At 51.7% G+C, this 13,182-nt stretch overlaps 1 pseudogene; it reads left to right on the top strand.

The window, feature by feature from the left end:
- Positions 1–608: 608 nt before the first annotated feature.
- On the top strand, positions 609–11,542 carry LOC143387451 (phosphatidylinositol 4,5-bisphosphate 3-kinase catalytic subunit delta isoform-like; annotated as a pseudogene).
- The last annotated feature ends 1,640 nt before the right edge of the window (positions 11,543–13,182 follow it).

The raw sequence follows: 13,182 nt of genomic DNA, 5'->3' as shown, positions 1-13,182 counted from the left end.
GGAATTACAGAAGTCTTTGACTTGTAGTTTCATAAAATAAGGGGCACTGAGAATATCTTTTTTTTTATTTCTTAGTTTTGTTTTGTCATCATCATACTTTCCATGAGGTAAAAATTTGTTTCATGAGGATATTTGTAAAGTAAACACGAGTGCAAATGTGAGAAACTGAGTAAAAAGAAAGGAAAGAAGTGAAAGTCAACAGAGGATTTGAGACTGTGATGGTGGCCACTGTGAGAAATCTGAGCTTTTTTCTGTATGTTTTCTTATGATATTTTTTATGGTTCCAAAAATTGAAACTAGGGCCTCATGCATGTTACACAAGTACTCTACCAATGAGTTACACATACAGCCCCTGGTTGTATATTCACTAAGGGATTGCATTTTATGATATTCAATTCTCAGGAGAATCATGGAAAAGTGATACTTTTATTTTTCTTGTAAAATTTAGCCATCAACTAATAACTGCTCTTCAAATAAACTGAGGGTGTGCTTTCAGATTTGAAAAAAAAATACTGTGCTGTAAACCTGAATTTCAAGACTCACAAAGTAAAATATATCTAAATACACACACACACACACACACACACACACACACACACACACACAGAATGCCCCTGGGGATTGACTGTCCCATGGAATTCTGGACCGAGGATGAGAAGAATCAGAGTGTGGTGGTTGACTTCCTTCTGCCCACAGGGATCTACCTGAACTTCCCTGTGTCCCGCAATGCCAACCTCAGCACCATCAAGCAGGTACTGCCTGGTCTCCTGTCATCCCTGGGAGCTCAGAAAGAGAGAGGCATTGTTCCTCACACTTGAGAACCTCCGATATAAATTTTGAAAAATATACAATATCAATAACTTGCATAAAATGGATGGTTAAACTCCACTTACTATCTGAATTCAGCTCACCCCATGGCAATGTGTTCCCCTCCCTAGTTACCAGAGGGCAAGCTACTAGCCTCAGTTGCCCTTAAGCCTCCAGTTCTGGAATGGAACTTTGAAAGTTTGACTCACATTATGCTGTCTGTCACTTTAGTGACCACAGTCTGCTCCCAGCCACATAAGGGCCTTGCAGGAATTTGTCTTTAAAACTGTTGCCAACATAGTGCCCATCATCCTTGGAAAGGGTCCTCAGGTTCATTGGATGACTTTCAGGATGAATTACTGAGTCAAAGCAATGAACATCTGCTTTGGTAGATGCTGTCCTGTGGCTTTCAAAGGGGTTGTGCCACTTACAAACTAGGGTTTAATGGGTCATGCCTTGGACTGCCCGAGGGCAAGAATTTATTTCACAATTTTAAAAGCTATTATTGAGAACAGGAAAAAAATGATAGAATCAATGGACCACACTTGAGGGATTTTTTAAATGTCCTTGAAGATTTCTCTCTACCTTTCTTCAATCCTTCCTTAATTTTTTCTACTTCAAAAGTAGCTGGGTGTGTCCCCAAATGTTCTGGTAGCTGAGTCAGTAGGATTGCAAGTTCAAAGCCAGCCTCAACAACACAGTGAGATTTGAAGCAATTAAGTGAAATCCTGTCACTAAATAAAATACACAAAAGGGCTGAGGGTATGGCTCAGTAGTTGAGTGTCCCTGAGTTCAATAATAATAATGGCCCACAAAATTTTGGAAAATAAGAATGAGAAGGAAGAGACCTGCCTGTGATCCTGCCATAGAAGACAGCCACAGGCACTACCTTAGTCATTTCCTGTTTTCTAACCACATTCTAACTAAATTCTGATTATGAACTTTCATGACTTGTTTTTCTGAGTGACCACAGTAACATCTTGTTCATATTCTAGTTCCTGTAAACATCATTATATGGTTCACTTGATGTGCTTATAGAACTTCAAACAATGTGCCTAAAGTTGAAACACTACAGTAGCAGACTTGTCCCTGGGGTCCCATCTCTCACTTAATTGTGGTTTTGATTTCTTCATATTTTTATTGATATATAGCTTTGTGGGCTACGTGTTATGTGTCTCAGTGGTTCAGCTCTGCCATGGCTGAAGGCCACCATCGCCTTGGTGGGGTGAAAGCAGCGCTAGATAATGTGTCTAAGGAGGGCCTGGCTGCTCAGTCCCCAATCTCCACACATTAAGTCCTTCACAGAGCACAGGGACAGGAAGCTTGCTGACTAGGTGGTTGGTCACAAGGGCCAAAGGGTTCCTAGGAAGCGATGCTTGGGGTCTCCCTTTGCCCTCTATGTGGCTCGTGCAGAATGGGATGCCCAGACTAGAGGTCTCTACCTGCCTCCCAGCAGCTGTCATGGCCAGCAAGGCTGACCATAACGATTCCTCTCAGATGCTGTGGCACGAAGCCCAGAATGAGCCCCTCTTCCACATGCTCAGTGACCCCGAGGCCTATGTGTTCACCTGTGTCAACCAGACCGCAGAGCAGCAGGAGCTAGAGGATGAGCAGCAGCAGCTGTGTGATGTCTGGGCCTTCCTGCCCATGCTGCGCCTGGTGACCCGCGAGGGTGACTGGTGACCGCATGGAGAAGCTCATCAACTCACAGATCAGCCTCCTCATCGGCAAAGGTAGGGCTCATAGATCAGCCCACACCTCGGCAAGGTAGGGCACACCTGGGTGGCTGGTGCCAATGCACCTGCACTGAGCCTGCTCCTGCCCTACAGGCCTCCATGAGTTCGGCTGCCTCCAAGACCCAAAAGTGAATGACTTCTGCACTAAGATGCGCCAGTTCAGTGAGGAGGCGGCTGCCCACCGGCAGCAGCTGGGCTGGGAGGCCTGACTGCAATACAGCTTTCCACTTCAGCTGGAGCCCTCCACCAGGAGCTGGGGGGACAGCAACACCTCTCAAATCTCCAACCCAGACATGCTGGTCAATGTCAAATTTGAGGGCAGCAGGGTGAGCCCATAGCCCATGTCCTAGGGAGGCTGCCCCAGCTCTGGCACATGGGCTGCTGTGCCCATGGCAACCTTCCACTGCAAAAACACTCCAGTGTCCCAGGCCCCCAAATTTCTCTTCTCTCACTGCCATCACGTGGCATTTGCCAGGTGTGCAGGCATGCAAGGGGTGTAGTCAAGCATTCCACCAGGTAAGCTCTCCAAGGCTGAATTGGTCACTTAATTCACTGGACAAGTATTTCCTGAGTGTCTGCTGTTATTTTCACCAGTGAATGACCCAGGTCCTGTCCTTGTGGGGCTCATACTTGTGGGGCTCATACTTGGGGATACCAAATAAAGGCAGGCACGTGGCCTTGCCCCTTTTCCCCAGAAGCCCATGGGCCTGAGAGCAGCATGCCAACACTCCCTCCTCCCCACAGGAGAGCTTCACCATCCAGGTGTCTACCAAGGATGTGCCCTTAGCACTGATGGCCTGTGCCCTCCAGAAGAAGGCCAAGGTGTACCAGCACCTCACAATGGAGCAGCCTGAGGACTATGTGCTGCAGGTGAATGGGCGGCATGAGTACCTCTATGGCAACTACCTGCTCTGTCAGTTCAAGGTCAGGACTGCAAGGAGCCCTCTGCACTCTGGGATCCTTACCACTCTAGAAGGGGCCAGCATAGGAGTGAGAGAGCCAGACTGTGGGTATCTCTTGGTTCCAGGGAATGGATATACCACCCATTGACAGTTCAATCTTACACTCTCATCTCAGTACATATGCAGCTGCCTGCACAGTGGACTGACCCCCCACCTGACCGTGGTGCACTCCTCTTCCATCCTTGCCATGCAGGATGAGCAGAGCAAACCGGCCTCTCAGGTCCTGAAACCACACACCAAACCGCCCCCCATTCCCATGAAGAACGTGAGATGGTGTTCTCCCCTTTCTTACCCTCTTTCCCTCCCTACCTCCTTTTGGCCAATCCTAGAGCCTCTTGGGCAGCACCAGGGCTAGGCATTGATCCAGGGGACTTTGGATGGTGCAGTCCTTTTGGAGAGTCAGGGCCTTGAACTGACACCCAGGGTGGGGTCCTGTCTGAGCTACTGCATTCCCAGATTGCCTACTTCTCTGCAGATCTCAGGGGGGCTGGGGCCTCTGGGCCTCTGTGTGGCAGACTGGTAAAGGATGGTGTTGGTGACAGGTTTCTGAACCTTGCCACAAATTTGGGACCCTCTCCCCCTCTCCCCAGCCTTTCAGCAGTCAGGGGAATGAGCTGGGATTTAAGCCCCTCTCCTCTCCTCTCCAGCCCTCCTCTGTGTCCCTGTAGTCATTGGGGCAGCCTTTCTGAATTGGGCTGATCTAGGGCAGCAAAATCAATGCTGATGAGCAGATGAAGGTAGGGGCTTGGGTACCAGGTGAGTGGACAGGTGGTTTTTTATGTTTTTTTTTTTTTTTTCACAAACAGGGTGTGCTGTAGCCTGGAGGGGCAGCAGAGAAAGAAGAGTGGGAGAGTGTCACACAAAAGTCACCTGGACAATTACTCATTATCTCTGCCTGGACTGGCTGTGAAACACATCCAAAAAATAAGAGGGGAAGGGAGCCGGCCAGCAGGTCAGGGAGGCTGATTAATGGAAACCTGGGCCAAGCAACTTGTGGGAATTTGACTTTGGTGGAGCTTGTGGAATCAGGCACAGCCCAATGAAGTAGGAGGCCCAGTCAGAGATGTGTAAGTCACCACAGAAGCTGGCTGCAGCTGGGCTGAGGTGCTTCCAGGGGTTACCCACCCAGGGGTGCCCAGAGTCTGGGGGACACTGCACATGATTCTCCCTGGAAGCTGAGCCCCCATGGGCTAGGGGAACAGTGCCCTGTTGTCTCTTCAAAAAGCACTTTCATGGCTTCTCTGCACTCAGAACCACCTGCAGAGGTGGATTTATTGTCCCACTTCTGGGAGGTGATGCCTGTCTGGGTCCACAGAGCATAGCATGTCTTGTCTGGGTCTCTTTTTCTGGCATTACTTTACAATCTTGCAAGTGGGGTGTGTCTGCAGGAGTCATGGAGGATTGGGTGGGAGCAGCTCTGGGGATGGGCTGGCAGGTTGGAACTGGAACAGGTGCACTGGAGACTGGAGCCACATGGGGCTCAGAAGATGCTAGGCATAAAGGTAGCCAGAGCTGTTAGAAGCAGAAGGCACCCTGGAACTTCTGAACCCTGATGAGGAAACTGAGGTTCTGAGTTGACCCACAGAGTCAAGTGTACTGAGACTGGCTTGCCCCAGTACAGCCTGGGGTACCAATGCTCCAAGACACCTGTACCACTGAGCTGCCAGCCTACACTCTGCTGGACCAATCTCAATGCAAGAAGTAGATTTGGACCCCTGTGTAAATGGGGACCTTCAAGGAGAGGATTGGAACTTTAGATGGGGTGGGGCCTTCGGTCCCTCACCCATGCCCTGTACCCCTTCCCCAGCTTGTGGTGCAGGCCGGGCTCTTCCACGGGAATGAGATGCTGTGCAAGACGATGTCCAGCTTGGAGGTGAGTGTGTGCTCAGAGCCCATGTGGAAACAGCATCTGGAGTTTGACATCAACATCTGTGACCTGCCGTGCATGGCCCGGCTCTGCTTTGCACTTTTTGCAGTGATGGAGAAGGCCAAGAAGGCACACTCCAGCAAGAAAAAGTCCAAGAAGGTGGTGGGTTGGACTGACTGGGAGAGGCCCAGGCCTCAGACACCCAGTGAAACCCCTTGCTGGGGCCTCTTGCCATCCTGCTTCCACAGGCAGATACCCTGAGGACAGGGGTCCTGGGAGAGCCTGGGGACCCCAGTCCCCCTGCCCACCCTAGTCTGAATTCCTTAGTCTGACTTCCTGTGCTGCCTGAGTGATAGCTCATGATTTGCCTGACTTGAAATATCTAGCCCAGGCCTCGAGTCCTTAGGGGTCCTGGAGGAAGCGCCCTTGGTGGAAGGACAGTGTTCTCAGGGGGACAGAAATGATGAGTTAGTGGCTGCCTGGGGAGAGTGTGGCTGGGCCCCAAGTCACTAGACCCAAGATGTGACTTGCCCCTTGTTCTGGGTCAGCTATGGGACTGGTGAGGTTACTCAAGTGTCTCTGTATGCTGGGTGTGAAGATGCAGGAAGCCAGGAAGGGATCTTGCTGGCTTAATTACTGAAACTCTGACAGGAAAGAGGTAGCGGGTCCTTCCCCTCCTCCTGGGTCTAACTTGGAGACCTTCCATGCAGTCTGGATCTTCTCTCCTGGTTGGCCTGGAGACTGGTTCCATTCTGCATATGAACAAGAAGAGGCTCACTCTGATCTGTAGTATTCTTCTCCAGGACTGCCCAATCGCCTGGGCCAACCTCATGCTGTAGACTATAAGGACCAGCTCAAGACTGGGGAGCTCTGCCTCTACATGTGGCCCTCTGTTCCAGGTGGACCCAGCCCAGCAGGGAGAGGCTCTTGGAGGGTAAGGCATCCAGAACTGGTTCCCCTACAACTACATCTCTCCCTGCCTTCAGATGAGAAAGGAGACCTGCTGATCCCCATGGGTACTGTGCATAGCAATCCCAACACAGAGAGTGCTGTCACCCTGGTCATCTACCTGCCCAAGTTGGCCCCTCACCCTGTGTACTACCCTGCCCTGGAGAAGGTCAGTGAGGTCCTTCTTGGAAGCTGAGCACTAACCTGGAGCTTTCCTGGAGGTCCTCAGAGGGGGTCCCTGGCCACCCCAGCCTTTGCCCATTGCTGGGGGCTGGGTCATCATACTGATTTGAGGCCTTCCAGTAGCTATGTGGCCCACCAGGGGATGTTGGTGATGTCTGATGACATTTTGCTGTCACAGCCAATGGGAGGGGTGCTACTGGCCTGTGGCAGGCTGAGCCTGGAGATGCTACTGAATGCCCTGCAGTGTGCAGGAGGGCTCCCACCAGCAAAAGTGGTTGGCAGTAGTGCTGAGGTGCAGATGTCCTGCCTAGAGCCCTGCCAGTGCTGGGGAGCTCACAGCAGGTACACTTGTTGCAGATTCTAGAGCTGGGACGTCACAGGGAGCGTGGGCCTACCACCAAGGAGGAGGTGAGCTGGGGTGCTGGTGGGGCATGGAGCCAGGTGCTGGGCTGGAGGCCTCACTCCCTGTGCCCCTTAGAAGCTGAAGCTGCAGAGAATCCTGGAGCAGCGGGGGTGAGGAGAGCTGTATGAGCATGAGAAGGACCTGGTGTGGAAGATGCGGCGTGAAGTGCAGGAGCACTTCCCAGAGGCTCTGGCCCACCTGCTGCTCGTGACCAAGTGGAACAAGCACGAGGATGTGGCCCAGGTGGGTGGAGAGGGGCACCAGGGGCACAGCTGGAGTAGAGAGATAGCAGTGGGCCGCCCACCACCTGACTGCAAAGCATCCTCCAGATGCTCCACCTGCTGTGCTCCTGGCCTGAGCTTCCTGTCCTGAATGCCCTGGAGCTGCTGGACTTTAGCTTCCCCAACTGCCACGTGGGCTCCTTTGCCATCAGGTCACTGCAGAAACTGACGTGAGTCCCAGCTGGGCACTGAGGCCCACAGGCTGCCAGCTCCTCACTAAGACAGCTTGCCCTGGCAACCTGGAAGTGGGTGCTGGGTGGAGATGAGCCTAGGCTGGCCTCACCCTCTTTCCAGTCACCTGCCAGCTGGAGACTTCTGACCTGAGTTTCAGAACCCCAGACTCAACCAGCCTTCCTCCCCCCCAGGGACGATGAGCTTTTCCAGTGCTTGCTGCAGCTGGTGCAAGTCCTCAAGTACAAGTCCTACCTGGACTGCGAACTGACCCAATTCTCGTTGGACCAGGCTCTGGCCAACCGAAAGATTGGCCACTTCTTATTCTGGCATCTTCGGTAGCTGGATGCACCCCTGCTGATTCCTTGGGAACCTAGAAAGGCCATGGGGGATGAGGGTCTCCTGGCCTGCTGACCTCATGTTTACTGGGCTGAGGAGGGGCTATGTGCCACTCCTGGCCATTCTCAGCCCCATCTTCTCCCTCCAGCTCTGAGATGCATGTGCCGTCCGTGGCCTTGCGTTTCGGCCTCATCATGGGGGCCTACTTCAGGGGAAGCACCCACAACATGAAGGTGCTGATGAAGCAGGTGAGGCACAGAGTGCCTGTGCCTGAGGCGGGCTCCCCTTCGAGGCCCCTTCACAGTCATACTCCTGGTTCTGGCTCAGGCTCATGTGCACTGCTGCTACTCCATTCTGCCCACCAGGCAGAAGCACTGAGCAAGCTGAAGACCCTGAGCGACTTTGTGAATGTGAGCTCCCAGAAGACCACCAAGCCCCAAACTAAGGAGCTGATGCACTTGTACATGCGCCAGGATACTTACCTAGAAGCCCTTTCACACTTGCAGTCCCCATTGGACCCCAGCACAATGCTGGAAGAAGTCTGGTGAGCCCCAGGCCTAGCCCCATCTGGAACCAGGCCCTAAGCCCCCTCCCCCACCCTAAGCCCCCAATCGCCCAGGCAACACTGCCCTCTGCCTGCAGTGTGTAAAGGTGCACCTTCATGGACTCCAAGATGAAATCCCTGTGGATCATGTACAGCAGTGAGGAGGCAGGCAGTGGTGACAGCGTTGGCATCATCTTTAAGAACGGGGATGGTGAGCCAGGCTGGGCAGGGGACATGCTGAAGCCTTGGCCTTCTCACCTAGGCCCATACTGCTCTGTGGTAGGGCCCCAGGGGGTTCCCTGAGAAGACAGAGCTCAGATACTCTGAGCCTTGCATGGGTGTATAACCCACTAGAAACTCCTGCACTTCCAGAACTCCGCCAGGACATGCTGACTCTGCTGATGATCCAGCTCATGGATGCCCTGTGCAAGCAGGAGGGCCTGGACCTAAGGTGGGGCCTCTATCCATCACCTGTTTGTTTGGGTCTGTAACAGGCTTCAGAGCCTGTGCCTGGAAAAGTTCCTGGTCTAAACTGACACCTCCCTGTTGGCTGTGAGAGCGTCTGTTCTTACAAGAGGTATAGGGCAGCTGGAGGGGTTTGGGTAAGGCCATTCCTGGTGCTCAGCTCCTATTTCCTGGCTTCCTACCCCTTGGGGAGCAGGGCCACCTTCTTCCAAGCCCGCTGACTCATTCTCTTCAGAGCAAACATGAGCCCAGCCAAGGTGTGCTTTGCAACTTGGGTGCCAGTTCTGTGTCTCTGAGGCACCTTCCCCAGAGCCCCACACCCCGTCTGGCATCCTCAGGAATTTGAGCAGCGTTCCCTCTGGTTTTGTTGGGTGCCTCAGTTTCCAGGGGGTTCCAGTAGCCCCAGAGAATGTCCTTAACCATAGTGTCTGCCTGTGCCTCTTCTCATGTGGTAGGATGACCCCTTATGGCTGCCTTCCCACTGGTGACTGCATGGGCCTCATTGAGGCAGTGCAGCACTAGGACACCATTGCCAACATCCAGCTGAACCAGAGCAACCTGGCTGCCATGGCTGCCTTCAACAAGGATGCCCTGCTCAACTGGCTCAAGTCCAAGAACCCTGGGTAGGCTTTCTTATTCCTGGGAGAGGCTCCATGGAGTTAAAGGTGAGGGAAGGCCTGTGACAGTTTCCGTGGCTGCTTGGCTCAGCTGAGCACTGGCCCACATCTGATTTGGGGCAGGACAGAGAAGGTCACTGTTCCTGGGTGTCCATTTTTCATGGCTGTGTTATGCTACTCAACTCATTGAGTGTTAAAACCACCACCGTGTACAAATATGTAGCTTGAGTGGGTTCTGCTGAGTGTTTCTGCTGTAGTTTGAAATAGCTGGTGCTATTACTAGCATCTGTGATATTGCCTGAGCCCAGAGCATCTACCAAGGACCCAGTCACACTCCTAGGGACTTGGCTGTCAGTTGTGCCTCTTTATGCAGCCTCTCTTCATCTAACACATAGACCTTGTCTTCTCTGAATGGTATCGTGTGGGAGAAGGGGGCAATTTCAAGCACCTATGCTCCAGAATAATGCCCTCCATGTTGATTAACATGAGGCCAGATTCAAGAGGAGGGAAAATATAGGGAGCCCTGGTTTTCAATCTTCCCCACCCAGAGAAGCCCTGGATTGAGCCATTGAGGAGTTCACCCTCTCTTGTGTCGGCTACTGTGTGACCACATATGTGCTGGGCATCGGTGACCGGCACAGTGACAACATCATGATCCATGAGAATGGGCAGGTAAGGGGCACTGTGTTCAGCTGCCCAGTCAGCTTGTCCTACATGCCTGGCCCAGGGGCCTCTCTGCCCTGCCCACAGCTCCCAGAAGAGTGCCCCAAGTCCTGCTGACTTCCTCTAAACAGAACCTCTCTTTGTGAAGCCTGTTAAGTAGCTGCCCTTAATTCCCCTCAGCTATTTCATATTGATTTTGGCCACTTTCTGGGGAATTTCAAGACCAAGTTTGGAATCAACCATGAGCGAGTCCCATTCATCCTCACCCATGACTTTGTCCACGTGATTCAGCAGGGCAATACTAGTAATAATGAGAAATTTGAAAGGTGAGGGTGCCCAGGGCCCCAGTGAGGGGACAGTGTCCATCCAGGGGCAGGGATAGGGACATAGCCCTCAGGCTAACTCCTGCCTCCACCCTGGGGGTGCTGCCATCTCTGCAGGTTCACCCCAACCCCAGAGTACACTGTTGGGCAGTGCAAACAGGAGGTCCATGGGAGGTGTAGGAGGCAGGCCCAGGCAGGGGCATTGGTTAGAGGATCTGGGTACACCCATAATACGACCAGGGGAAGACACTCAGGGGCAGGTACTGGCTGGATGCCGAACCCCTGCTTGTCTGGGGCTGGGGGTGGCAGGGAGGACCCAGGGCTTTACCTATTTCCTCCACCTCTGCAGGTTTCGAGGCTACTGTGAACAGGCCTACAGCATTCTGCGGCACCATGGGCTCCTCTTCCTCCAACTTTTGCTCTGATGCAGGCAGCAGGCCTGCCTGAGCTCAGCTCCTCCAAAGACATCCAGTATCTGAAGGTATGCCAGCACAGGGCCACACCAGACTAGAGGCCAGGGTCCACCACAAACTTCCCAAGGCCTGCCTGAACCTCTACAGCTGTGGAGGAGCCTGCCTGCCATATGTATAGTGTAAAAAATGAGCTTGGCAGAGCTCACCCTGGTCAGAGTACATCTTGCCCGAACAGCTCAGGGACGTAGGAGATTTACCTCACAGATGGGGGCCCTCATGCCGTCCCAGGCCCAGCAGTGTAGATTGGTGGGAAATGGCCAGAATGTTGGACTCCCTGGGCCTAGTCCCGCCCAGTTGAACGTGAACTGTGATCTTGTTTGGTCATCCCATGTGTCCTCTGTGTCTTCCATGAATGAGATAAAGTCTCTTGTAGGTTTGCAAGACACTTTTCATTCCTGTCTTTTCAGTTGGTGAGAGGCAGAGTAGGAGGGGGTGTATTCCCTGAAGCTTCTCCTGCCCTTCTCGCAGTTAAGATGAGGCCGCCTGATCATCTGCTTGCAGTTCTTTTAGGAAGGAATTTGAACAACCCGAGGGGGCAGTAGTACAGGGAGGCAGAAGGGATTGCAGATGCAGCAGGGTCAGGTCACTGAATGTTGATTCAGTTGTGATGATTCTGTCCCAGGACACCCTGGCGCTGGGGAAGACAGAGGAGGAGGGGCTGAAGAACTTCCGGGTGAAGTTCAATGAAGCCCTGAGGGAGAGCTGGAAGACCAAAGTGAACTGGCTGGCACACAACCTGACCAAAGACAACCGACAATAGTGGCCACCTCTGAGCGGCCACAGGCTGGCAAACCTGTTCTGAGGACAGCTACCCTTGGTTGTCCTAGATGGGGCTTACACCTGAACTGCACCTCATGGGAAAGAACAACACAATTGCCTTTTGTTTACACTAGTTATTTAGACAGGAAATGTTTCAAGATGATGGGGGAATGTGATGGACATTATTATCCAAACTAGATGTACAAAGACACAAATTGGTGTAAATATACTTTGTATACAACAAGAGATATGAAAAATTGTGCTCTATTTGTATAATAAGAATTGTAATATATTACGCTGTCTATATATATATATATATATATATATATACACACATATATATGTGTGTGTGTGTGTGTGTGTGTGTGTATATATATATATATATATATATATATATATATATATATATATATATATATATATATAAATAAAATAAAGAACCAAACGGGCCAGGGCTGGGGTTGTAAGCTCAGTAGTAGAGTAGTAGAGTGCTTGCCTCGCATGTGTGAGGTGCTGGTTTTAATCTTCAGCACCATATAAAAATAAATTAAAAATAAAGGTATTTTTCCATCTACAAGTAAAAAATAACAAAAAGAATGAAACACCATAAATGCAAATGCATCCTCATGCAGAGGAGGGGTGCTGCACTGTGTCCAAGTACTGTGAGTTTTGCACCTTGAGGTTGTACCTTGCTCTTGTCATAGAATGGGCTTTCCAGGTCTTCCAGCTGGTGGATCTTGCCCAGCAAAGACTGACCTTCTCTTGGGGAATCCTTGTTCCCAGTCTCCCCACCTAGCAGTTACTTGGCCTCCTGTCCACTTAGGACACCTCAATCCCCAGATCACCTTCTGCCACCTGTGTGGCCCACCCTGTGTGTTCTCCATTGACCAAGTCCTAGGCAGATCCCAAAGAAGCCAGGGTACCCTCTAGACATAGGGATGCTTACTCTTCACTGCTAACGTGACTCTCAGGTAGAGGATGCCCTCACCACTTTCACCTTCAGGTAAGAAAATAATACCACTCTATTTACTGAACCTCTACAGCTAGAGAGAAGCCTGCCTCCCCTATGTATAGTATAAAAATGTGCTTGGCAGAGCTCCTCCTGGTCAGAGTGAAAGGTCAGAGAGGGTCTCTGTGGTGATGTGTGAATAGGCTGCCTGATCTGGCAGGTTTAAGGGAGGGATGGGGTTTGATGTCCCCCAGGGCTCACCTTTGAGGAACCATCTGGGAATAATCTTGGACCATGTGAGGCGGGGTCTTTCTCTCTGAGGGCACTTAATCTGAGATAGTCCAAGCTTAGCCTCAGTAATCCCAAAGGGCTAGACAAGAGAAACTGGCCCTACTGGAGGTTTCTGTGCCTCTTTCAGCTTTCTGAAGCCCGCTATAGTGAAGTGTCCAGGACCCACAGTGGGCTGGGGCCAGAGCCCAATCATAGAGCATGTGCTGAGTATGCATGAGGCCCTGGGTTTGATCTCAAGCAGTGTAAACAAACAAACAAAAATATGAAGAAGCCCCTGAAAATCCTGATGTACAGTTAGCTCACTCAGGACCTTCTGGGCTCACTGCTGATCTCTCAGGTTTCTCCCAAGACTTGGCAGAGCCAGCAGACTCTGGCCCTTAGCAGCAGAGGTGCACAGCTTA

The sequence above is a fragment of the Callospermophilus lateralis genome, unplaced genomic scaffold, assembly GCF_048772815.1.
Source record: "Callospermophilus lateralis isolate mCalLat2 unplaced genomic scaffold, mCalLat2.hap1 Scaffold_237, whole genome shotgun sequence".
Taxonomy (NCBI): Eukaryota; Metazoa; Chordata; class Mammalia; order Rodentia; family Sciuridae; genus Callospermophilus; species Callospermophilus lateralis.
Note: the sequence above shows the minus strand (reverse complement) of the source record. Positions and strands in the feature narration are given on the sequence as shown.